The following is a 25,726-nucleotide window of genomic DNA, read 5'->3' on the forward strand; positions in this document are numbered from 1 at the left end:
AATAGTGTTGCTATTAATATAGTGGTGCATGTACCTTTTTAAATTATATTTTTGTCCAGATATATGCCCACGAGTGGGGTTGCTGGATCATGTGTTAAGTCTATTTTTAGTTTCCTGAGGAACCCCCATATTGGTTTCCCTTGAAGCTGCACCAACTTGCATCTCCACCAATAGCATAGCAGGGTTCTCTTTTCTACAAACCCTCTCCAGTATTTTACTTTTTAATGATGGCTATTCTGATAGGTGTGAGCTGGTACCTCATTGCAGTTTTTATTTGCATTTTTCTAATAGTGATGTTAAGCATCATTCCATTTGAGTGCTGACCATCTCTTTGGAGAAATGTCTGTGTAGGTTTTCTGTGCATTCTTTTATTGCTGTTGTTGTTGCTGAGTTGTATAAGTTTGTTCATATATTTTGGAAATTAAGCCTTTGTCAGTTGCATCATTTACAAATATTTTCTTCCAGTCTGTAGCTTGTCTTTTTGTAGTTTTTATGGTTTTCTTTTCTATACAGACTTCTTACAGAAGTCTGTAAATTTGATTAGGTCACATTTGCTTATTTTCTCTCTTTCTCTCTCTCTCTTTTTGCCTCAGGACACTGACCTAAAAAACAATGTCATGATTTATGTCAGATAATGTTTTATCTGTTCTTTATTCTAGGTGTTTTGTGGTGTCATGTCTTATATTTAAGTCTTTAAGCCATTTTGAGTTTATTTTTGTGTGTGATGTGAGGGTGTGTTCTAATTTCATTAGTTTATATACAGCTGTCCAACCTTCCCACATCACTTGTTAAAGAGACTGACCTTTTGTCTATTTTATATTCCTGCCAAAATTATTTGATTGTAGGGTGTGTGTGTGTGTATGTGTTTGTGTGTTTTGTCTGTGTCACACAACTTGCAAGGTCTTATTTCCCTGACCAGGAATTGAACCCAGGCCTCTAGTAGTGGAAACATGGAGTCGTAACAACTGGGTGGCCAAGGAATTCCATGTGTGTGGGTATAGATTGTTTTATAAAACACTACATTCCACACTGGAATTCCCTGATCTCCTAAATTATTTTTAATTTTCAATTATTATTTTACTGTTTGTACTGTTGAATATCTAATTTTATTAAATTATGTTTCTTCAACTATTGAACTGATCATGTGATCTTTTCCCTTTTGCTTGATAATATGGTTAATTATATTATTTTTGAATATATTAAAGCTTGAATTCTGGGGTTAAGCTATAATGATATATTCGCTTTTTTATGGACTATAGAATTCATACACACACACACACACATATTTTTATTTTTGTTCACACAATGCAGCTTGGAGGATCTTAGTTCCCTGACCAGGGATAGAACCCAGGTTATGGCAGTGAAATTTCTGAATCCTAACCACTGGACCACTAGAGAATTCCTGTGTATGATTTTTCCATAACATTTTCTGTTTTCATAAGTGAGATTGGACAATAGTTTCTTAATACTGTCATTTTCATGTTTTTTATCTATGTAATTCTAGCTTTATAAAATGAGTTGGAGATTGTTCCTTCTGTTCCTACACCTTGCCAGAACTTGCAAAACACTGCATTCATTTGTTCTTCAATGTTTTACAGATTTCATTAGTGAAACAAAATGAGCTTCATGTTTTATTAGTCGGAAAATTAAACATATTTCAGATTCAAAAGTTTACTTCATGCTTGCAATTCTCTTTTTTTCTTGATTGAAACATAATCTATGTATTCTAAAATTTCATTTCAAAGTATGCAATAAAGTGATTTCAGTAGTATATTCACAAAATTATGTAACCATCACACAATAGAATAAAACTATTCTCTAATTTTGGTGCATATACATAATGGAGTATTACTCAGCCATTAAAAAGACTACATTTGAATCAGTTCTAATGAGGTGGATGAAACTGGAGCCTATTATACAGAGTGAAGTAAGCCAGAAAGACAAACACCAATACAGTATACTAACGCATATATATGGAATTTAGAAAGATGCTAACAATAACCCAGTGTACGAGACAGCAAAAGAGACACTGATGTATAGAACCGTCTTTTGGACTCTGTGGGAGAGGGCGAGGGTGGGATGATTTGGGAGAATGGCATTGAAACATGTATAATATCATATGTGAAACGAATCACCAGTCCAGGTGTGATGCATGACACAGGGTGCTTGTGGCTGGTGCACTGGGATGACCCAGAGGCATGGTATGGGGAGGGAGGGGGGGGGTTCAGGATACGGAACACGTGTACACCCGTGGTGGATTCATGTTGATGTGTGGCAAAACCCATACAATATTGTAAAGTAATTAGCCTCTAATTAAAACCAATAAATTTAAATTAAAAAAATAAAAATAAAATAAAGGCATCACTCCCCACAAAAAAATCTCATACACATTAGCAGTCATTCCAAATTCCTCTGCCCCTTGAAACCACTATAAACAGATTCTGCATCTATAAATTTGCTTAACCTAATCTGGATATTTCATATGAATAGAATTATTCATTAACTTGTGTCCAGCTTCTTTAACTTATTATGATTTGTAACATGTATCAGAATTTTATTTATTTTGAAGGCTGAAAAATATCCTATTGTATGTATATACCATATTTTGGTTACCCTTTCAGCAGCTGATGGCCATTCGGTTTGTTTCCACTGTGGGGGTGGTTATTTTGAATAATGTTATAATGGTCATCCATTTATGTTTCGTGTCATCATGTGTTTTCAATTTTGTTGGGTATATATCTAGGAGTGGAATTGTTGAGTTATAAGGTAATGTGTGTGTGTGTATACACATATATATGTTATAAGGTAATATATTATAAGGTTATACAAACACGCACACATATGTATATATATACATATAATATCTGCTTTCCAAAGCAGCTGCATCATTTTACATTACTACAAGAAGGATATGTTGTTTCAAAATTCTCCACATACTTGTTGACAATTGTTATTGTCTGCCTTCTTAGTTTAGGTATCCTATTTCACAGAACCTCTTGATGAAAGTGAGAGGAGAGTGAAAAAGCTGGCTTAAAATTCAACATTGAGAAAACTAAGATCATGGCATCCAGTCCCATCACTTCATGTAAATAGATGGGAAAACAAAGCAAACTGTGACAGACTTTATTTTCTTGGGCTCCAAAATCACTGAAAATGGTAACTGCAGCCATGAAATTAAGAGATGCTTGCTCCTGGGAAGAAAAGGTATAACAAACCTAGACACCATATTAAAAAGTGGAGACATTATTTTGCTGACAAAGGTCTGTCTAGTCAAAGCTATGATTTTTCCAGTAGTCATGTATGGATGTGAAAGTTGGACCTTAAAGAAGGCTAAGAATGAAAGAATTGATGCTTTTGAACTGTGGTGTTGGAGAAGCCTCTTGAGAGTCCCTTGGACAGCAAGGAGATCAAACCAGTCAATCCTGAAGGAAATCAGTCCTGAATATTTCCTGGAAGGACTGATACTGAAACTGAAGCTTCAGTACTTTGGCTACCTGATGCAAAGAACTGACTCTTGGAAAAGACCCTGAAACTGGGCAAGATTGAAGGCAGAAGGAGAAGGGGAGGACAGGAGATGAGATGATTGGACAGTGTCACCGACTTGATGGACATGAATTTGAGCAAGCTCCAGGAGTTGGTGATGGACAGGGAAGCCTCGATTGGTATAGTCCTTGGAATCTCAAAGAGTTGGACACCACTGAGTGACTGAACTAAACTGAACTTTCTTACAGCCTTCGTTGTCCAAGAGTCTTTCTGCCAGTGAACAGTTAGTTTTCAGTGAGCATTGTTGCACGTGTGGATGTATTTTTCATGCGTTCATGGGAAGAGGTGGATTCAACATCCTTTTACTCTGCTGTCTTGATTCACTTTCTTCTAGATTAATGTTTTCTTCCTAAATTTACTTTAAAACTTTCAAAATCCGTGTTTTAGAAGTGTCCTGTGTAAATTGAATATATAATCTGATCTGAATATTTCTTTTCTAGCTAATTATTCTTTTTAGTTTTTGTAATGACATATATATTTAGATTTATATCTACCACTATATTTTATGTTTTTCTCTTCTTTACAGTTTTTAAAATTTTTTATCATATTTCTGTTTTCCTCCTTTTAGTTTGAAAATTTTACTAATTCTATTCTTTAATAAATACCCTAGGATTATCAGTAATATATAAATTATTAATATAAAAATATTTCCTTTTATTCTTTTTATTTATTTATTTTAATTGCAGTCTAATTACTGTACAATATTGTAGTGGTTTTGCCATACATCAACATGAATCTGAAACAGGTATACACATGTTCCCCATCCTGAACCTCCCTCCCACCTCCCTCCCCATACCATCCCACTGGGTCATCCCAGTGCATCCCTGTGTCATGCATCAAACCTGGACTGGCGAGTCGTATCACATATGATATTATACATGTTTCAATGCCATTCTCCCAAATCATCCCACCCTCGCCCTCTCCCACAGAGTTCAAAAGACTGTTCTATACATCTGTGTCTCTTTTGCTGTCTCATATACAGGGTTATCGTTACCATATTTCTAAATTCTATATATATGCATTAGTATACTGTATTGGAGTTTTTCTTTCTGGCTTACTTCACTCTGTATAATAGGCTCCAGTTTCATCCACCTCATTAGAACTGATTCAAATGTATTCATTTTTATGGCTAATACTCCATTGTGTATATGTACCAAAGCTTTCTTATCCATTCATCTGCTGATGGATATTTAGGTTGCTTTCATTCCCTGGCTATTATAAACAGTGCTGTGATGAACATTGGGGTAAACATGTCTCTTTCAATTCTGGTTTCCTCAGTGTGTATGCCCAGCAGTGGGATTGCTGGGTCATATGGCAGTTCTATTTCCAGGTTTTAAGGAGTATCCACATTGTTCTCCGTAGTGGCTAGTTTGCATTCCCACCAACAGTGTAAGAAGGTTCCCTTTTCTCCACACCGTCTCCAGCATTTATTGCTTGTAGATTTTTGATAGCAGCCATTCTGACTGGCGTGAAATGGTACCTCATTGTAGTCTTGATTTGCATTTCTCTGATATTGAGGGATGTTGAGCATCTTTTCATGTGTTTGTTAGCCATCTGTATGTCTTCTTTGGAGAAATGTCTGTTTAGGTCTTTGGCCCTTTTTTTGGGGGGGGGTCACTTAATTTTCTGGAATTGAGCTGCAGGTGTTGCTTGTGTATTTTTGAGATGAATACTTTGTCAGTTGCTTCATTTGCTATTATTTTCTCCCATTCTGAAGGCTGTCTTGTCACCTTGTTTATAGTTTCCTTCGTTGTGCAGAAGCTTTTAATTTTAATTACGTCCCATTTGTTTATTTTTGCTTTTATTTCCAATATTTGGGGAGGTGGGCCATAGAGGATCCTGCTGTGATGTGTGTCGGAGAGTGTTTTGCCTATGTTCTCCTCTAGGAGTTTTATAGTTTCTGGTCTTATGTTTAGATCTTTAATCCATTTTGAGTTTATTTTTGTGTATGGTGTTAGAAAGTGTTCTAGTTTAATTCTTTTACAAGTGGTTGACCAGTTTTCTCAGCATCACTTGTTAAAGAGATTGTCTTTTCTCCATTGTATATTTTTGCCTCCTTTGTCAAACATAAGGTGTCCATAGGTCCGTGTATTTATCTCTGGGCTTTCTATTTTGTTCCATTGATCTATATTTCTGTCTTTGTACCAATACCATACTGTCTTGATGACTGTGGCTTTGTAGTAGAGCCTGAAGTCAGGCAGGCGGATTCCTCCAGTTCCATTCTTCTTTCTCAAGATTGCTTTGACTATTCGAGGTTTTTTGTATTTCCATAAAAATTGTAAAATTATTTGTTCTAGCTCTGTGAAGAATACTGTTGGTAGCTTGATAGGGATTGCATTGAATCTATAGATTGCTTTGGGTAGTATAGTCATTTTCACTATATTGATTATTCCAATCCATGAACACAGTATATTTCTCCATCTATTAGTGTCCTCTTTGATTTCTTTCACCTGTGTTTTATAGTTTTCTATATGTAGGTATTTAGTGTCTTTAGGTAGATATATTCCTAAGTGTGTTATTCTTTCATTGCAATGATGAATGGATTTGTTTCCTTAATTTCTCTTTCTATTTTCTCATTATTAGTGTATAGGAGTGCAAGGGATTTCTGTGTGTTGATTTTATATCCTGCAAATTTACTATATTCATTTATTAGCTCTTGTAATTTTCTGGTGAAGTCTTAGGGTTTTCTAGTAGAGGATCATGTCATCTGCAAACAGTGAGAGTTGTACTACTTCTTTTCCAATTTGGATTGTTTTATTTCTTTTTCTGCTCTGATTGCTGTGGCCAAAACTTCCAAAGCTATGTTGAATAGTAGTGGTGAGAGTGAGCACCCTTGTCCTTGTTCCTGAATTTAGAGGAAAAGCTTTCAATTTTTCACCATTGAGGATAATGTTTGCTCTGGGTTTGTCATATATAGCTTTTATTATGTTGCAGTATGTTTCTTCTATTTCTGCTTTCTGGAGATTTTTTATCATAAACGGATGTTGAATTTTGTCAAAGGCTTTCTCTGCATCTATTGAGATAATCATATGGCTTTTATTTTTCAATTTGTTAATGTGGTGTATTACATTGATTGATTTGTGGATATTGAAGAATCCTTGCATCCCTGGGATAAAGCTCACTTTGTCATGATGTATGATCTTTTTAATGTGTTGTTGGATTCTGATTGCTAGAATTTTGTTAAGGATTTTTGCATTTCTTTTTTTTTTTGGCATCTTTATTAGGTTTTGGTATTAGGGTGATGGTGGCCTCATAGAATGAGTTTGGAAGTTTACTTTCCTCTGCAATTTTCTGGAAGAGTTTGAGTAGGATAGGTGTTAGCCCTTCTCTACATTTTTGGTAGAATTCAGCTGTGAAGCCGTCTGCTGCTGCTGCTAAGTCACTTCAGTCATGTCTGACTCTGTTCGACCCCATAGATGGCAGCCCACCAGGTTCCCCCTTCCCTGGGATTCTCCAGGCAAGAAAAATGGAGTGGGTTGCCATTGCCTTCTCCAATGCATGAAAGTGAAAAGTGAAAGTGAAGTCGCTCAGTCGTGCTTGACTCTAAGCGACCCCATGGACTGCAACCTACCAGGTTCTTCCATCTGTGGGATTTTCCAGGCAAGAGTACTGGAGTAGGGTGCCATTGCCATCTCTGGTGAAGCCATCTGGACCTGGGCTTTTGTTTGCTGGAAAATTTCTGATTACAGTTTCAATTTCTGTGCTTGTGATGGGTCTGTTAAGATTTTCTATTTCTTCTTCATTCAGTTTTGGAAAGTTGTACTTTGCTAAGAATTTGCCCATTTCTTCCAAGCTGTCCATTTTATTGGCATATAATTGCTGATAGTAGTCTCTTATGATCCTTTGTATTTATATGTTGTCTGTTGTGATCTCTCCATTTTCATTTCTAATTTTATTGATTTGATTTTTCTCCCTTTGTTTCTTGATGAGTCTGGCTAATGGTTTGTCAATTTTATTTGTCCTCTCAAAGAACCAGCTTTTGGCTTTGTTGATTTTTGCTATGGTCTCTTTTGTTTCTTTTGCATTTATTCCTGCCCTAATTTTTAAGATTTATTTCCTTCTACTAACCCTGGGGTTCTTCATTTGTTGTTGTTGTTTTTTTCCTAGTTGCTTTAGGTGTAGAGTTAGAATATTTATTTTCCTTTTTTTCTTGTCTCTTGAAGTATACCTGTATTGCTATGAACCTTCCCCTTAGCACTGCTTTTACAGTGTCCCACAGGTTTTGGGTTGTTGTGTTTTCATTTTCATTCATTTATATGCATATTTTGATTTCTATTTTGGTTTCTTCTATGATTTGTTGGTTATTCAAGAGCATGTTGTTCAGCCTCCATATGTTGGAATTTTTAATAGTTTTTCTCCTGTAATTGAGATCTAATCTTACTGCATTGTGGTCAGAAAAGACGCTTGGAATGATTTCAGTTTTTTTGAATTTACCAAGGCTAGCATTTGTCTTACATATTGTGGTGCTCTTATGTTGGGCACATTTATGGCCCAGGATGTGATCTATCTTGGAGAAGGTTGTGTGTGTGCTTGAGAAAAAGGTGAAATTCATTGTTTTGGGGTGAAATGTCCTATAGATATCAATTACGTCTAACTGGTCTATTGTATCATTTAAAGTTTGTTTTTGCTTGTTAATTTTCTATTTAGTCGAACTATTCATAGGTGTAGGGCTTCCCTGGTGGCTCAGAGGTTAAAGCGTCTGCCTCCAATGTGGGAGACGCGGGTTTGATCCCTGGGTTGGGGAGATCCCCTGGAGAAGGAAATGGTAACCCACTCCACTATTCTTGCCTCGAGAATCCCATGTACGGAGAAGCCTGGTAGGCTACAGTCCATGGGGTCGCAAAGAGTTGGACATGACTGAGTGACTTCACTTTCACTTTCTTTCATTCATAGGTGCAAGTTGGGTATTAAAGTCTCCCACTATTATTGTGTTATTGTTAATTTCCCCTTTCATACTTGTTAGCATTTGTCTTACATATTGTGGTGCTCCTCTGTTGGGTGCACATATATTTATAATTGTTATATCTTCTTCTTCGATTGATCCTTTGATCATTATGTAGTGTCCTTCTTTGTCTCTTTTCACATCCTTTGTTTTTAAGTCTATTTTATCTGATATGAGTATTGCTACTCCTGCTTTCTTTTGGTCTCTGTTTGCATGGAATATCTTTTTACAGCCCTTCACTTTCAGTCTGTATGTGTCCTTGTTTTGAGGTGGGTCTCTTGTAGACAACACATATGGGGGTCTTGTTTTTGTGTCCATTCAGCCAGTATTGTCTTTTGATTGAGGCATTCAACCCATTTACCTTTAAGGTAATTATTGATAAGTATGATCCCATTGCCATTTACTTTATTGTTTTGGATTCGAGTTTACACACCCTTCTTGTGTTTCCTTTCTAGAGAAGATCCTTTAGCAGTTGTTGGGGAGCTGGTTTGGTGGTGCTGAATTCTCTCATCTTTTGCTTGTCTGTAAAGCTTTTGATTTCTCCTTCATATTTGAATGAGATCCTTGCTGGGTACAGCAATCTGGGCTGTAGATTATTTTATTTCATCACTTTAAGTGTGTCCTGCCATTCCCTCCTGGCTTGAAGAGTTTCCACTGAAAGATCAGCTGTTATCCTTATGGGAATCCCCTTGTGGGTTATTTGTTGTTTTTCCCCTGCTGATTTTAATCTTTGTTCTTTGTGTTTGATCTTTGTTAACTTGATTAATATGTGTCTTGGGGTGTTTTGCCTTGGGTTTATCCTGTTTGGGACTCTCTGGGTTTCTTGGACATGGGTGATTATTTCCTTCCCCATTTTAGGGAAGTTTTCAACTATTATCTCAAGTATTTTCTCATGGTCTTTCTTTTGGTCTTCTTCTTCTGGGACTCCTATGATTTGAACATTGGGGTGTTTAACATTGCCCCAGAGGTCTCTGAGATTGTCCTCATTTCTTTGATTCGTTTTTCTTTTTTCCCCTCTGATTCATTTATTTCTACCATTCTACCTTCTACGTCACTAACCCTATCTTCTCCCTCAGCTATCCTACTGTTGGTTCCCTCCAGAGTGTTTTTAATCTCATTTATTGCATTATTCTTTATATATCGACTTTTTTATATTTCTGCTAGGTCCTTATTAAACCATTCTTGCATCTTCTCAATCCTTGTCTCCAGGCTATTTATCTGTGATTACATATTGTTTTCAAGATTTCAATAAAATGGATCATTTTCACTATCATTATTCAGAATTCTTTATCAGGTAGATTCCCTATCTCTTCCTCTTTTGTTTGGTTTGGTGGGCATTTATCCTGTTCATTCACTTGCTGTGTATTCCTCTGTCTCTTCATCTTGTTTATATTGCTGTCTTTGGGTTGGCCTTTCTGTATTCTGGCAGTTTGTGGAGTTATCTTTATTGTGATGTTTTGTAGGTGTGGGTGGGGTTCTATGCGAGGCTTGTCAAGGTTTCCTGTTTAGGGAAGCTTGTGTCGGTGTTCTGGTGGGTAGAGCTGGATTTCTTCTCTCTAAAATGCAATGAAGTGTCCAGTAATGAGTTATGAGATGTCACTGGGTTTGGAGTGACTTTGGGCAGCCAGTATATTGAAGCTCAGGGTTATGTTCCTGTGTTGCTGGAGAATTTGTGTGGTATATCATGCTCTGGAACTTGTTCGCCCTTGGGTGGTGCTTTGTTTCAGTGTACGTATGGAGGCATTTGATGAGCTCCTGTCAATTAATGTTCCCTGGAGTCAGGAGTTCTCTGGTGTTCTCAGGATTTCAACTTAAGCCTCCTGGAGAAGGTTTTCAGTCTTATTTTTACAATAGCCTCAAGACTTCTGCTTCTCCTTTCGAAGACAATGGGCTGCTTTTCTAGGTGCCTGATGTCATCTGCTGGCATTCAGAAGTTTTTTTTTTTTTTTTTTGTAGAATTTAGTTAGTGTTCAAATGTTCTCTTGATGAATTCGTAGGGGAGAAAGTGGTCTTCCCGTCCTACTCCTCCGCCATCTTAGGACTGCCCCTCTATCCCTTTTATTTATTTATTTTTATTTTTATTGGAGGCTAATTACTTTACAATGTTCTGGTAGTTTTGCCATACTTTCACATGAATAATCCATGACAGTACATGTGTTCCCCATCCTGAACCCCCTCAGTCTCCCTCCCCATCCAATCTGTTAGGGTCATCCCAGAGCAACAGCCATGACAACCCAGCCATATGCATCAAATCTGGACTGGCGATATGTTTCAATGCTATACTTTCAAATCATCCCAACCCGCCTTTTCCCACAGGGTCCAATAGTCTGTTCTTTCCATCTGTCTTTTTTGATGTCTGCATATAGGGTCATCATTCAGTTCAGTTCAGTTCAGTTCAGTCGCTCAGTCATGTCCGACTCTTTGCGACCCCATGAATTGCAGCATGCCAGGCCTCCATGTCCATCACGAAATCACAGAGTTCACTCAGACTCATGTCCATCGAGTCAGTGATGCCATCCAGCCATCTCATCCTCTGTCGTCCCCATCTCCTCATGCCCCCAATCCCTCCTAGCATCAGAGTCTTTTCCAATGAGTCAATTCTTCGCATGAGGTGGCCAGAGTACTAGAGTTTTAGCTTTAGCATCATTCCTTTCAAAGAAATCCCAGGGCTGATATCCTTTAGAATGGACTGGTTGGATTTCCTTGCAGTCCAAGGGACTCTCAAGAGTCTTCTCCAACAGCACAGTTCAAAATCATCAGTTCTTCAGCGCTAAGCTTCCTTCAAGGTCCAACTGTCACATGCATACATGACAACTGGAAAAACCATATCCTTGACTAGATGGACCTTTGTTGGCAAAGTAACGTCTCTGCTTTTGAATATGCTATCTAGGTTGCTCATAACTTTCCTTCCAAGGAGTAAGTGGCTTTTAATTTCATGGCTGCAGTCGCCATCTGCAGTGATTTTGGAGCCCCAAAAATAAAGTCTGACACTCTTTCCACTATTTCCCCATCTATTTCCCATGAAGTGATGGGACCGGAAGCCGTGATCTTAATTTTATGAATGTTGAGTTTTAAGCCAACTTTTTCACTCTCCTCTTTCACCTTCATCAAGAGGCTTTTTAGTTCCTCTTCACTTTCTGCCATAAGGGTTGTGTCAACTGCATATCTGAAGTTATGTATATTTCCCCCAGCAATCTTGATTCCAGCTTGTGTTTCTTCCAGTCCAGCATTTCTCATGATGTACTCTGCATATAAGTTAAATAAACAGGGTGACAACATACAGCCTTGACATACTCCTTTTCCTATTTGGAACCAGTCTGTTGTTCCATGTCCAGTTCTAACTGTCGCTTCCTGACCTGCATATAGGTTTCTCAAGAGACAGTTAAGGTGGTCTGGTATGCCCATCTCTTGCAGAATTTTACACCGTTTATTGTGATCCACACAGTCAAAGGCCTTGGCATAGTCAATAATATGTTTTTGTGGAACTATCTTGCTTTTTCAATGATCCAGCGGATGTTGGCAATTTGGTCTCTGGTTCCTCTGGCTTTTCTAAAACCAGCTTGAACATCTGGAAGTTCATGGTTCACGTACTGCTGAAGCCTGGTTTGGAGAATTTTGAGTATTACTTTACTAGCATGTGAGATGAGTTCAATTGTGTGGTAGTTTTAGCATTCTTTGGCACTGCCTTTCTTTGGGATTGGAATGAAAACTGACCTTTTCCAGTCCTGTGGCCACTGCTGAGTTTTCCAAATTTGCTGGCATATTGAGGTCAGCACTTTCCCAGCATCATCTTTCAGGATTTGAAATAGCTCAACTGGAATTTCATCACCTCCACTAGCTTTGTTTGTAGTGACGCTTTCTTTTTTTTTTTTTTTTTTGGTTGTATTTATTTTACTTTTTACCTTTACAATATTATATTGGTTTTGCCATATATCAACATGAATCTGCCACAGTTATACACGTGTTCCCCATCCTGAACCCTCCTCCCTCCTCCCTCCCCTTACCATCTCTCTGGGTCGTCCCAGTGCACCAGCCCCAAGCATCCAGTATCGTGTATCAACCCTGGACTGGTGACTAGTTTCATATATGATATTTTACATGTTTCTATGCCATTCTTTCAAATCATCTCACCTTCTCCCTCTCCCACAGAGTCCAAAAGACTGTTCTATACTTCAGTATATCTTTTCCTGTCTCATATACAGGGTTATTTTTTTACCATCTTTTTCAGTTCTAATGAGGTGGATGAAACTGGAGCCTATTATAAAGAGTGAAGTAAGCCAGAAAGAAAAACACCAGTACAGTATACTAACGCATATATATGGAATTTAGAAAGGTAGTTTTGTTTTCTAAGGCCCACTTGACTTCACATTCCAGGATGTCTGGCTCTAGATGAGTGACCACACCATCGTGATGATCTGGGTTTTGAAGATCTTTTTTGTATAGTTCTTCTGTGTATTCTTGCCACGTCTTCTTAATATCTTCTGTTTCTGTTAGGTCCATACCATTTCTGTCTTTTATCGAGCCCATCTTTGCATGAAATATTCCCTTGGTATCTCTAATTTTCTTGAAGAGATCTTTAGTCTTTCCCATTCTGTTGTTTTCCTCTATTTCTTTGCATTGATCGCTGAGGAAGGCTTTCTTATCTCTTCTTTCTATTCTTTGGAACTCTGCACTCAGATGCTTATATATTTCCTTTTCTCCTTTGCTTTTTGCTTCTCTTCTTTTCACAGCTATTTGTAAGGCCTCCCCAGACAGCCATTTTGGTTTTTGGATTTCTTTTCCATGGGGATGGTCTTCATCCTTGTCTCCTGTACAATGTCACAAACCTCAGTCCATAGTTCTTCAGGCACTCTATCATCAGATCTAGTCCGTTAAATCTATTTTTCACTTCCACTGTATAATCATAGGGATTTGATTTAGGTCATACCTGAATGGTCTACTGGTTTTCCCTACTTTCTTCAATTTAAGTCTGAATTTGGCAATAAGGAGTTCATGATCTGAGCCACAGTCCCCTCCTTGTCTTGTTTTTGTTGACTGTATAGAGATTCTCCATCTTTGGCTGCAAAGAATATGTTATTTCAGTGTTGACCATCTAGTGATGCCCATGTGTAGAGTGTTCTCTTGTGTTGTTGGAAGAGGGTGTTTGCTATGACCAGTGAATTCTCTTGGCAATACTCTATTAGCCTTTGCCCTGCTTCATTCTGTATTCCAAGGCCAAATTTGCCTGTTACTCCAGGTGTTTCTTGACTTCCTACTTTTGCATTCCGGTCCCCTGTAATGAAAAGGACATCTTTTTTGGGTGTTCTAAAAGGTCTTGTAGGTCTTCATAGAACCATTCAACTTCAGCTTCTTCAGCGTTACTGGTTGGGGCATAGACTTGGATTATTGTGATATTGAATTGTTTGCCTTGGAAAGGAACAGAGATCACTCTGTCGTTTTTGAGATTTCATCCAAGTACTGCATATCAAACTCTTTTGTTGACCATGATGGCTACTCCATTTCTTCTGAGGGATTCCTGCCCACCGTAGTAGATATAATGGTCATCTGAGTTAAATGCACCCATTCTGGTCCATTTTAGTTTGCTGATTTGTAGAATGTTGAAGTTCACTCTTGCCATATCTTGTTTGACCACTTCCAATTTGCCTTGATTCATGGACCTGACATTCCAAGTTCCTATGCAATATTGCTCTTTACAGCATCAGACCTTGCTTCTGTCACCAGTCACATCCACAACTGGGTATTGTTTTGCTTTGGCTCCATCCCTTCATTCTTTCTGGAGTTATTTCTCCATTGATCTCCTACTGGGCACCTACTGATCTGGGAAGTTCCTCTTTCAGTATCCCATCATTTTGCTTTTTCATAATGTTCATGGGGTTCTCAAGGCAAGAATACTGAAGTGGTTTGCCATTCCCTTCTCCAGTGGACCACATTCTGTCAGACCTGTCCACCATTACCCGCCCATCTTGGGTGTCCCCAAAGGGCATGGCTTAGTTTCATTGATTTAGACAAGGCTGTGGTCCTAATGTGATTAGATTGACTAGTGTTGCGTGATTATGGTTTCAGTGTGTCTGCTCTCTGATGCCCTCTTACAATACCTACTGTCTTACTTGGGTTTCTCTTACCTTGCACGTGGGATATCTCTTCATGGCTGCTCCAGCAAAGCGTAGCTGCTGCTCCTAACCTTGGACGAGAGGTATCTCCTTACCACCACCCCTTCTGACCTTGAACGTGGAATAGCTCCTCTAGGCCCTCCTGTGCCTGCGCAGCCAGTGTTCCTTGAAGGTGGGGTTGCTCCTCCTGGAATGGTCATCATTACTATCTTTCTAAATTTCAAATATATGAATTAATATACTGTATTGATGTTTTTCTTTCTGACTTAATTCACCCACTATAATAGGCCCCAATTTCATCCACCTCATTAAAACTGATTCAAATGCATTCCTTTTAATAGCCAAGTAATATACCATTGTATATTGTACCATGGCTTTCTTATCCATTTATCTGCCAATGGACATCCAGGTTGCTTCCATGTCCTGGCTATTGTAAACATGGCTGGGATGAACATTGGGGTACATGTCTCCTTCAGTTCTCGTTTCCTTTGTGTGTATGCACAGCAGTGGGATTGCTAGGTCGTATGGAAGTTCTATTTCCAGATTTTTAAGGAATCTCCACACTGTTCTCCATGGTGGCTGTTCTAGTTTGCATTCCAACCAACAGTGTAAGAAGATACTTTTTTCTCCACACCTTCTCCAGAATTTATTGTTTGTAGACTTTTTGATAGCAGCCATTCTGACAGGCATGAGATGATACCTAATTGTAGTTTTGATTTGCATTTCTCTAATAATGAGTGATCTTGTGCATTTTTTCCCATGAGTTTGTTAGCCATTTGTATATCTTCTTTAGAGAAATGTCTGTTAGTTCCTTAGCCCATTTTTGTATCGGGTTGTGTATTTTTCTTGAATTGAGCTTCAGGAGTTTCTTGTATAATTTTGAGATTAATTCTTTGTCAGTTGCCCACTCCAGTATTCTTTCCTGGAGAATCCCATGGACAGAAGAGCCTGGTAGGCTATAGTTCACGGGGTTGCAAAGAGTCAGACACAACTGAAAGAAATCACTTTTTTTCCTTCTTTCTTTCATTTGCTATTTTTTCTTCCATTCTGAAGGCTGTCTTTTCACCTTGCTTATAGTTTCTTTTATTGTGCAAAAGCTTTTAAGTTTAATTAGGTCCCATTTCTTAATTTTTTCTTTATACCCATTACTCTGGGAGGGTGGTCTAGAGAATCCTGCTGTGATTTATGTCAGAGAGTGTTTTGCCTATGTTTTCCTCTAGGAGTTTTATAGTTTCTGGTCTTACATTTAGATCTTCAATCCATTTTGAGTTTATTTTTGTGTATGGTGTTAGATAGTGTTCTAGTTTCATTCTTTTACAAGTAGTTGACCGGTTTTCCCAGGACACTTGTTAAAGAGATTGTCTTTTCTCCGTTGTATATTCTTGCCTCCTTTGTCAAAGATAAGGTGTCAATAGGTGCTTGGATTTATTTCTGTGCTTTCTATTTTGTTCCACTGATCTGTGTTTCTGTCTTTGTGCTAGTACCATACTGTCTTGATGACTGTTGCTTTACACTATAGCCTGAAGTCAGGCAGGTTGATTCCTCCAGTTCCACTCTTCTTTCTCAAGATTGCTTTGGGTAGTTGAGGGTTTTTTTTTTTTTTTGTAATTCCATACAAATTGTGAAATTATTTGTTTCAATTCTCTGAAAAATACCGTTGGTAGCTTGATAGGGATGGCATTGAATCTATAGATTGCTTTGGGTAGTATACTCATTTTCACTATATTGATTCTTCCGATCCATGAGCATGGTATATTTCTCCATATATTAGTGTCCTCTTTGATTTCTTTCACCAGTGTTTTATAATTTTCTATATAGGTCTGATATTTCTTTAGGTAGATTTATTCCTGTTTTTTTTTTTTTTTTCCTCTCACGATGGTGAATGAAATTGTTTCCTTAATTTCTCATTTTGTTTTCTCATTGTTAGTGTATAGGAATGTAAGGGATTTCTGTGTGTTAATATTATATCCTGCAAGTTTATTATAGTCATTGATTAGCTGTAGTAATTTACTGGTGGAGTCATTAGGGTTTTCTATGTAAAGGATCATGTCATCTGCAAACAATGAGAATTTTACTTCTTCTTTTCCAGTCTGGGTTATTTTTCTTTCTTTTTCTGTTCTGATTGCTGTGGCCAAACCTTTCAAAACTAAGTTGAATAGCAGTGTTGAGAGTCGGCATCCTTGTCTTGTTCCTGATTTTAGGGCAAATGCTTTAAATTTTTCACCATTGAGGATAATGTTTGCTGTTGGTTTATTATATATAACTTTTATTATGTTGAGGTATGTTCCTTCTATGCTTGCTTTCTGGAGTTTTTTTTTTTTTTAATCATAAATGGATGTTGAATTTTGTCAAAGGCTTTCTCTGCATCTACTGAGATGGTATGTTCCTTCTATGCTTGCTTTCTGGAGTTTTTTTTTTTTTTTTAATCATAAATGGATGTTGAATTTTGTCAAAGGCTTTCTCTGCATCTACTGAGATAATAATGTGGGTTTTATCTTTCAATTGGTTAATGTGGTGTATCACATTGATTGATTTGAGAATGTTGTAGAATACTTGTATCCCTGGTATAAAGCCCACTTGGTCATGATGTTTGGTCTTTTTAACATATTGTTGGATTTTGTTTGCTAGCATTTTGTTAAGGATTTTTGCATCTATGTTTTTCAGTGATTTTGGCCTGTGGTTTTCTTTCTTTGTGGCATCTCTGTCTGGTTTTGGTATTAGGGTGATGGCGGCCTCGTAGAATGAATTTGGAACTTTACCTTCCTGTGCAATTTTCTGGAAGAGTTTGAGTAGGATAGGTGTTAACTCTTCTCTAAATTTTTGGTAGAATTCAGCTGTGCAGCCATCTAGTTCTGAGCTTTTGTTTGTTGGAAGAATTCTGATTATGGTTTTGATTTCTGTGCTTGTGATGGGTCTGTTAAGATTTTCTATTTCTTCCTGGTTCAGTTTTTGAAAGTTATACTTTTCTAAAAATTTGTCCATTTCTTCCAAGTTGTCCATTTTATTGGAATATCGTTGCTGATAGTAGTCTCTTATGATCCTTTGTATTTCTGTGTTGTCTCTTGCATTTTCTCCATTTTCATTTCTAATTTTGTTGATTTGATTGTTCTTCCTTTGTTTCTTGATGAGTATGGCTAATGGTTTGTGTATTTAGTTATCTTCTTGAAGAACAAGCTTTCAACTTTGTTGATTTTTGCTATGGTCTCTTTTGTTTCTTATTCACTTATTTCTGCCCTAATTTTTGTTATTTCTTGCCTTCTACTCACCCTGGGGTTCTCCATTTCTTCCTTTTTTAGTTGCTGTAGGTGTAGAGTTAGGTTATTTATTTGATTTATCTCCTGTTTCTTGAGCTAAGCTTCTACTGTTACGACCCTTCCCCTTAGCACTGCTTTTACTGAATCCCATAGGTTTTGGTTGTTGTGTTTTCATTTTCATTCATTTCTATGCATATTTTGATTTATTTTTTTATTTTTTCTGTGATTTTTTGGTTATTCAGGAGTGAGTTGTTTAGCTTCCATATACTTTTATATTAATATTTTTTCCTGTAGTTTACTTCTAATCTTACCTCATTGTGATCAGAAAAGATACTCAAGATGATTTCAATTTTTTTGAATTTATCAGGGCTAGATTTATGCCACAGGGTGTGATCTGTCCTGGAGAAGGTTCCATGTGCACTTGAGAAAAAGGTAAAATTCATTTCTTTGAGGTGATATGTCCTATAGCTATCAATTAGGGCTAACTGGTCCATTGTATCTTTTAAAGTTTGTGTTTCCTTGCTAATTTTCTATTTAGTTGATCTATCCATAGGTGAGAGTTGGGTATTAAAGTCTCCCACTATTATTGTGTTATTGTTACTTTCCCTTTTCATATTTGTAAGCATTTGCCTTACATATCACAGTGCTCCTATGATGAGTGCATATATATATATAATTGTTATATCTTCTTGGATTAATCTTTTGATCAATATGTAGTGTCCTTCTTTGTCTCTTTTCACAGCCTTTATTTCAAAGTCTATTTTACCTTATGTGAGTATTGCCCCTCCTGCTATCTTTTGGGCTCCATTTGCGTAAAATATCTTTTTCCAGCCCTTCACTTTCAGTCTGTATGTGTTCCTAGTTTTCACGAGGGTCTCTTGTAGACAACATATATAGGGGTCCTGTTTTTGTATTCATTCAGCTAGTATTTGTATTTTGGTTGGGGCATTCAACCCATTTACATTTAAGGTAATTATTGATAAGTATGATCCTGTTGCCATTTGCTTTGTTGTTTTGCGTTCAAATTTATAAACCTTTTCTGTGTTTCCTGTCTAGAGAAGATCCTTTATCATTTGTTGGAGAGCTGGTTTGGTGGTGCTGAATTCTCTCAGCTTTTGCTTGTCTGCATAGATTTGATTTCCCCTTCATATTTGAATGTGATCCTTGCTGGATACAGTAATATGGGTTGAAGGTTTTTCTCTTTCATCACTTTAAGTATGTCCTGCCATTCCCTTCTGGCTTGAAGAGTTTCTACTGAAAGATCAGCTGTTACCATTATGGGGATCCCCTTGTGTGTTGTTTGTTGTTTTTCCCTTGCTGCTTTTAATATTTATTCTTTGTGATTGATCTTTGCTAATTTGATTAATATGTGTTTTGGGTGTTTCACCTTGGGTTTAAGCCTCTTGGAACTCTCTGAGTTTCTTGAACTTGAGTGGCTATTTCCTTCCCCATTTTAGGGAAGTTTTCAACTATTATCTCCTCAAGTATAAAAGGAATCCAAATTGGAAAAGAAGAAATAAAACTCTCACTGCAGATGACATGATCCTCTACATAGAAAACCCTAAAGACTCCACCAGAAAATTACTAGAACTAATCAATGATTATAGTAAAGTTGCAGGATGTAAAATCAACACACAAAAATCCCTTGCATTCCTATACACTAATAATGAGAAAACGGAAAGAGAAATTAAGGAAACAATTCCATTCACCATTGCAACAGAAAAAATAAAATACTTAGGAATATATCTACCTAAAGAAACTAAAGACCTATATATAGAAAACTATAAAACACTGGTGAAAGAAATCAAAGAGGACACTAGTAGATGGAGAAATATATCATGTTCATGGATTGGAAGAATCAATATTGTGAAAATGAGCATACTACCCAAAGCAATCTATAGATTCAATGCAATCCGTATTAAGCTACCAATGGTATTCTTCACAGAGCTAAAACAAATAACTTCAAAATTTGTATGGAAATACAAAAAAAACTCAAATAGCCAAAGCTATCTTGAGAAAGAAGAATGGAACTGGAGGAATCAACCTACCCGACTTCAGGCTCTACTACAAAGCCACAGTCATCAAGACAGTATGGTACTGGCACAAAGACAGAAATGTGGATCAATGGAACAAAATAGAAAGCCAGGATATTAATCCACACTCCTATGGACACCTTATCTTTGACAAAGGAGGCAAGAATATACAATGGATTAAAGACAATCTCTTTAACAAGTGGTGCTGGGAAAACTGGTCAACCAATTGTGAAAGAATGAAACTAGAGCACTTTCTAACACCATACACAAAAATAAACTCCAAATGGATTAAAGATCTAAATGTAAGACCAGAAAGTATACAACTCCTAGAGGAGAACATAGGCAAAACACTCTCCGACATACATCACAGCAGGATCCTCTATGACCCACCTCCCAGAATACTGGAAATAAAAGCAAAAATAAACAAATGGGACCTAATTAAACTTAAAAGCTTCTGCACAACTAAGGAAACTATAAGCAAGGTGAAAAGACAGCCTTCAGAATGGGAGAAAATAATAGCAAATGAAGCAACTGACAAACAACTAATCTCAAAAATATATTAGCAACTTCTACAGCTCAATTCCAGAAAAATAAATGACCCAATCAAAAAATGGGCCAAAGAACTCAATAGACATTTCTCCAAAGAAGACTTACAGGTGGCTAACAAACACATTAAAATATGCTCAACATCACTCATTATCAGAGAAATGCAAATCAAAACCACTATGAGGTACCATTTCACGCCAGTCAGAATGGCTGTGATCCAAAAGTCTACAAGCAATAAATTCTGGAGAGGGTGTGGAGAAAAGGAAACACTCTTAAACTGTTGGTGAGAATGCAAACTAGTACAGCCACTATGGAGAACAGTGTGGAGATTCCTTAAAAAACTGGAAATAGAACTGCCTTATGATCCAGCAATCCCACTGCTGGGCATACATACTGAGGAAACCAGCATTGAAAGAGATACGTGTACCCCAATGTTCATCGCAGCACTGTTTATAATAGCCAGGACATGGAAGCAACCTAGATGTCCATCAACAGATGAATGGATAATAAAGCAGTGGTACATATACACAGTGGAGTATTACTCAGCCATTAAAAAGTATACATTTGAATCAGTTCTAATGAGGTGGATGAAACTGGAGCCTATTATACAGAGTGAAGTAAGCCAGAAAGAAAAACACCAATACAGTATACTAAAGCATATATATGGTATTTAAAAAGATGGTAACAATAACCCTGTGTACAAGACAGCAAAAGAGACACTAATGTATAGAACAGTCTTTTGGACTCTGTCGGAGAGGGAGAAGGTGGGATGATTTGGGAGAATGGCATTGAAACGTCTAAAATACCATGTATGAAATGACTCGCCAGTCCAGGTTCGATGCATGATACTGGATGCTTGGGGCTGGTGCACTGGGACGACCTAGAGGGATGGTACGGGGAGGGAGGAGGGCGGAAGTTTCAGGATGGGGAACACACGTATACCTGTGCAGATTCGATATTAACAAAAGCAATACACTATTGTAAAGTTTAAAAATAAAATAAAATTATAAAAAAATAACCCCTAACAATTAAAAAATATTTTCTCATGGCCTTTCTTTTTGTCTTCTTCTGGGACTCCTATGACTAGAATGTTGTGGCATTTAACATTGTCTCAGAGGCCTCTGAGGTGGTCCTCATTTCTTTTAATTCTTTTTTTCTCTCTGTTTTATTCATTTCCACAATTCTATCTTCCTCCTCACTTATTCTTTTTTTTTTTTTCAACAGGTGGAAACATTTTTTATTTTTTTTCTTTTTTTTTTCAATTTTAATTTAAAAAAATTATACATGTGTTCCCCATCCTGAACCCTCCTCCCTCCTCCCTCTGCATACCATCCCTCTGGGTCGTCCCAGTGCACCAGCCCCAAGCATCCAGCATCGTGCATTGAACCTGGACTGGCATCTCGTTTCATACATGACATTTCACATGTTTCAATGCCATATACTACCTAAAGAAATTTATAGATTCAATGCAATCCCTATCAAGCTACCAACAGTATTCTTCACAGAGCTAGAACAAATAATTTCACAGTTTGTATGGAAATACAAAAAACCTCGAATATCCAAAGCGATCTTGAGAAAGAAAAATGGAACTGGAGGAATCAACCTACCTGATTTCAGCCTCTACTACAAAGCCACAGTTATCAAGACAGTATGGTACTGGCACAAAGACAGAAATATAGATCAATGGAACAAAATAGAAAGCCCAGAGATAAATCCACGCACATATGGACACCTTATCTTTGACAAAGGAGGCAAGAATATACAATGGATTAAAGGCAATCTCTTTAACAAGTGGTGCTGGGAAATCTGGTCAACCACTTGTAAAAGAATGAAACTAGAACACTTTCTAACACCATATACAAAAATAAACTCAAAATGGATTAAAGATCTCAACGTAAGACCAGAAACTATAAAACTCCTAGAGGAGAACATAGGCAAAACACTCTCTGACATACATCACAGCAGAATCCTCTATGACCCACCTCCCAGAATATTGGAAATAAAAGCAAAAATAAACAAATGGGAGCTAATTAAACTTAAAAGCTTCTGCACATCAAAGGAAACTATTAGCAAGGTGAAAAGACAGCCTTCAGAATGGGAGAAAATAATAGCAAATGAAGTAATTGACAAACAACTAATCTCGAAAATATACAAGCAACTCCTACAGCTCAACTCCAGAAAAATAAATGACCCAATCAAAAAATGGGCCAAAGATCTAAATAGACATTTCTCCAAAGAAGACATACACATGGCTAACAAACATATGAAAAGATGCTCAACATCACTCCTTATCAGAGAAATGCAAATCAAAACCACTGTGAGATACCATTTCACACCAGTCAGAATGGCTGAGATCCAAAAGTCTACAAATAATAAATGCTGGAGAGGGTGTGGAGAAAAGGAACCCTCCTTCACTGTTGGTGGAAATGCAAACTAGTACAGCCACTATGGAGAACAGTGTGAAGATTCCTCCTCACTTATTCTGTCTTCTGCCTTAGTTATTCTACTTTTGCTTCCCTCCAGAGTGTTTTTGATCTCAATTATTGCACTATTCATTATTGCTTTACTATTCTTTGTTTCTTCTAGGTCCTGTTTAAACTTTTCTTGCATCTTCTCAATCCTTGTCTCCACACTATCTGTAACTCCATTTTATTTTCAAAAATTTGGATCATGTTTCTATCATTATTCTGAATTCTTTTTCAGGTAGACTCCCTATCTCCTCCTCTTGTTTGATTTGGTGTACTTTCATCATGTTCCTTTCAGTTCAGTCACACAGTCATGTCCAAGTCTTTGCGACCCCATGAATCACAGCACCCCAGGCCTCTCTGTCCATCACCAACTCCCGCAGTTTACCCAAACTCATGTCCATCGAGTCAGTGATGCCATCCAACCATTTCATCCTCTGCCGTCCCCTTCTCCTCCTACCCCCAATCCCTCCCAGCATCAGGGTCTTTTCCAATAAGTCAACTCTTCGCATAACAAAGTATTGGAGCTTCACCTTCAACATCAGTCCTTCCAATGAACACCCAGGGCTGATCTCCTTCAGAATGGTCTGGTTGGATCTCCTTTCAGTCCAAGGGACTCTCAAGAATCTTCTCCAACACCACAGTTTGAAAGCATCAATTCTTCAGTGCTCAGCTTTCTTCACAGTCCAACTCTCACATCCATACAGGACCACTGGGAAAACCATAGCCTTGACTAGATGAACCTTTGTTGGCAAAGTAATGTCTCTGTTTTTTAATATGCTGTCTAGGTTGATCATAAATTTCCCTCCAAAGAGTAAGCATCTTTTAATTCCCTGGCTGCAGTCACCATATACAGTGATTTTGAAGCCCCCCAAAATCAAGTCTGACACTCTTTCCCCATCTATTTCCCATGAACTGATGGGATCAGAGGCCATGATCTTAGTTTTCTGAATGTTGAGCTTTAAGTCAACTTTTTCACTCTCCTCTTTACGTGCTGAATATTTCTGTCTTTTCACCTTTTTTATGTTGCTGTGTTTGGGGTGGTCTTTCTGTATGCTGTAAGTTTTTTGTTCCTCTTTATGGTGGAGGTTCCTCCTTGTGGGTAGGGTTGGAAAAGTGCCTTGTCAAGGTTTCCTGGTTAGAGAAGCTAGCATCAATATTCTGGTGGGTGGAGCTGTATCTCTTCTCTCTGGAGTGCAACGAAGTGTCCATTAGTGAGTTTTGAGGTGTCTATGGATTTGGTGTGACTTTTGCCTGCCTGTATTTTTGTGCTCAGGGCTTTGTTCCTGCGTTGTTGTAGAATTATGTTGATGTGTCTTGTTCTTAAACATTTTGGCCCTTGGATGGAGCTTGGTTTCAGTGTAGGTATGGAGGCTTTTGGATGAACTTTTGTTGATTAATGGTTCCTGGAGTCAGGAGTTTTCTGGTGTTCTCAAGTTTTGGATTTAAGCCTCCTGCCTCTGGCTTTCAGTCTTATTCATACAGTCTCCATCCATACAACACCAATGATAAAACATCTAGGTTAATGGTGAAAAGACTCTCCAGAATAAGCGACACCCAGAGAGGTTCACAGAGTTACATGAAAAAGAGAAGAGGGAGGAGGGAGATAGAGGTGGCCAGGTGGAGAAGGGGGGGAATCAAAAGGGACAAGAGCAATCAAGCCAGTAATCACACTCCCTAAGTAAAAATGGATACCGAAGATTGGATTCTGAAAGGTACCAGATTGATAAAAATACCAAAAAGCAAAGATTAATAATCTAGAGTAGAGGTTATACTCTCAAAAATTCAACAGTAAAAAAAAAACAAACAAAATTGCAAAAATTATATGAAAAAAATGAAATTTTCTTTAAAAAGAGTGTCTTTTTTCAAGGAAACAGTATGTTTGAAAAATTAAATTGAAGTAATAAAGTATTCTTAAAATTAAAAAATTATAATAGTAAAGTATATCTAAGAATTTCTTTTTATTTTATTTTTAAACTTTACATAATTGTATTAGTATATCTAAGAATTTCTGTGGAGCTGTTGAGGAAAGTGTGTGGTCAATTCAGTTTCAGATAATTCCTTGTTCCACCTTATACTTATTCTCAAGTTCTGTAGGTCAATTCCAGTGTAGCCATTGCTAACTACAGGGTTTTAATGTGTTGCACCTGTCACTTCCAAAGCCATTCCCTCTTCTTTGTTTATTTTGGCTTCCTCTTTTTGCAAGTCTCTTCAGTATCTAACGTTCACCTTGACACAAGGCGGTGAAGGTGATCATTTATTTAGGCTCACTTGTTCAATTGTGCTGCGAGGAGGGATGAACACTGCAAACAAATATCACTGGTGAGTCTGGGTGTGCTCACTGTCTGGGCCACACTGGGTTTGTCCCACTCATGGTGTGTGTGCTTTCTTGGTCTACATTGCTCAGGCTCCAGGTTGGTATGCTGGAGAATTGTCTAAGGTGGGCCCTGGGTTGCGCGCACTTTCAAGATCTATGCCACTCAGGTTCAGGTTCTCGGTTACTCCACCAAGGCACAGACTTAGTTGGGCCTGCGAAAAATATTTCATTTTAAAAGTTTCCTCCATGTCAGTAGTAGAATCTTAGAGAACTTTAATTGTGATAATACCCTAATTTATATGATTTGATCTCTTGTACTTAAATTATACATTGTTCTCCCTTCTCGTATACCTGTGGCGGATTCATTTCGATATATGGCAAAACCAATACAATATTGTAAAGTTAGAAAATAAAATTAAAAAAAATCATAGATGATATTTTCATTTTATGCCATCAGTTTTCATATTCACATAGATTATCTTCATATTTGTCATATTGTATTTGGGATCATTCCTT

The sequence above is a fragment of the Bos javanicus genome, chromosome X (assembly GCF_032452875.1).
Source record: "Bos javanicus breed banteng chromosome X, ARS-OSU_banteng_1.0, whole genome shotgun sequence".
NCBI classification, from domain to species: domain Eukaryota; kingdom Metazoa; phylum Chordata; class Mammalia; order Artiodactyla; family Bovidae; genus Bos; species Bos javanicus.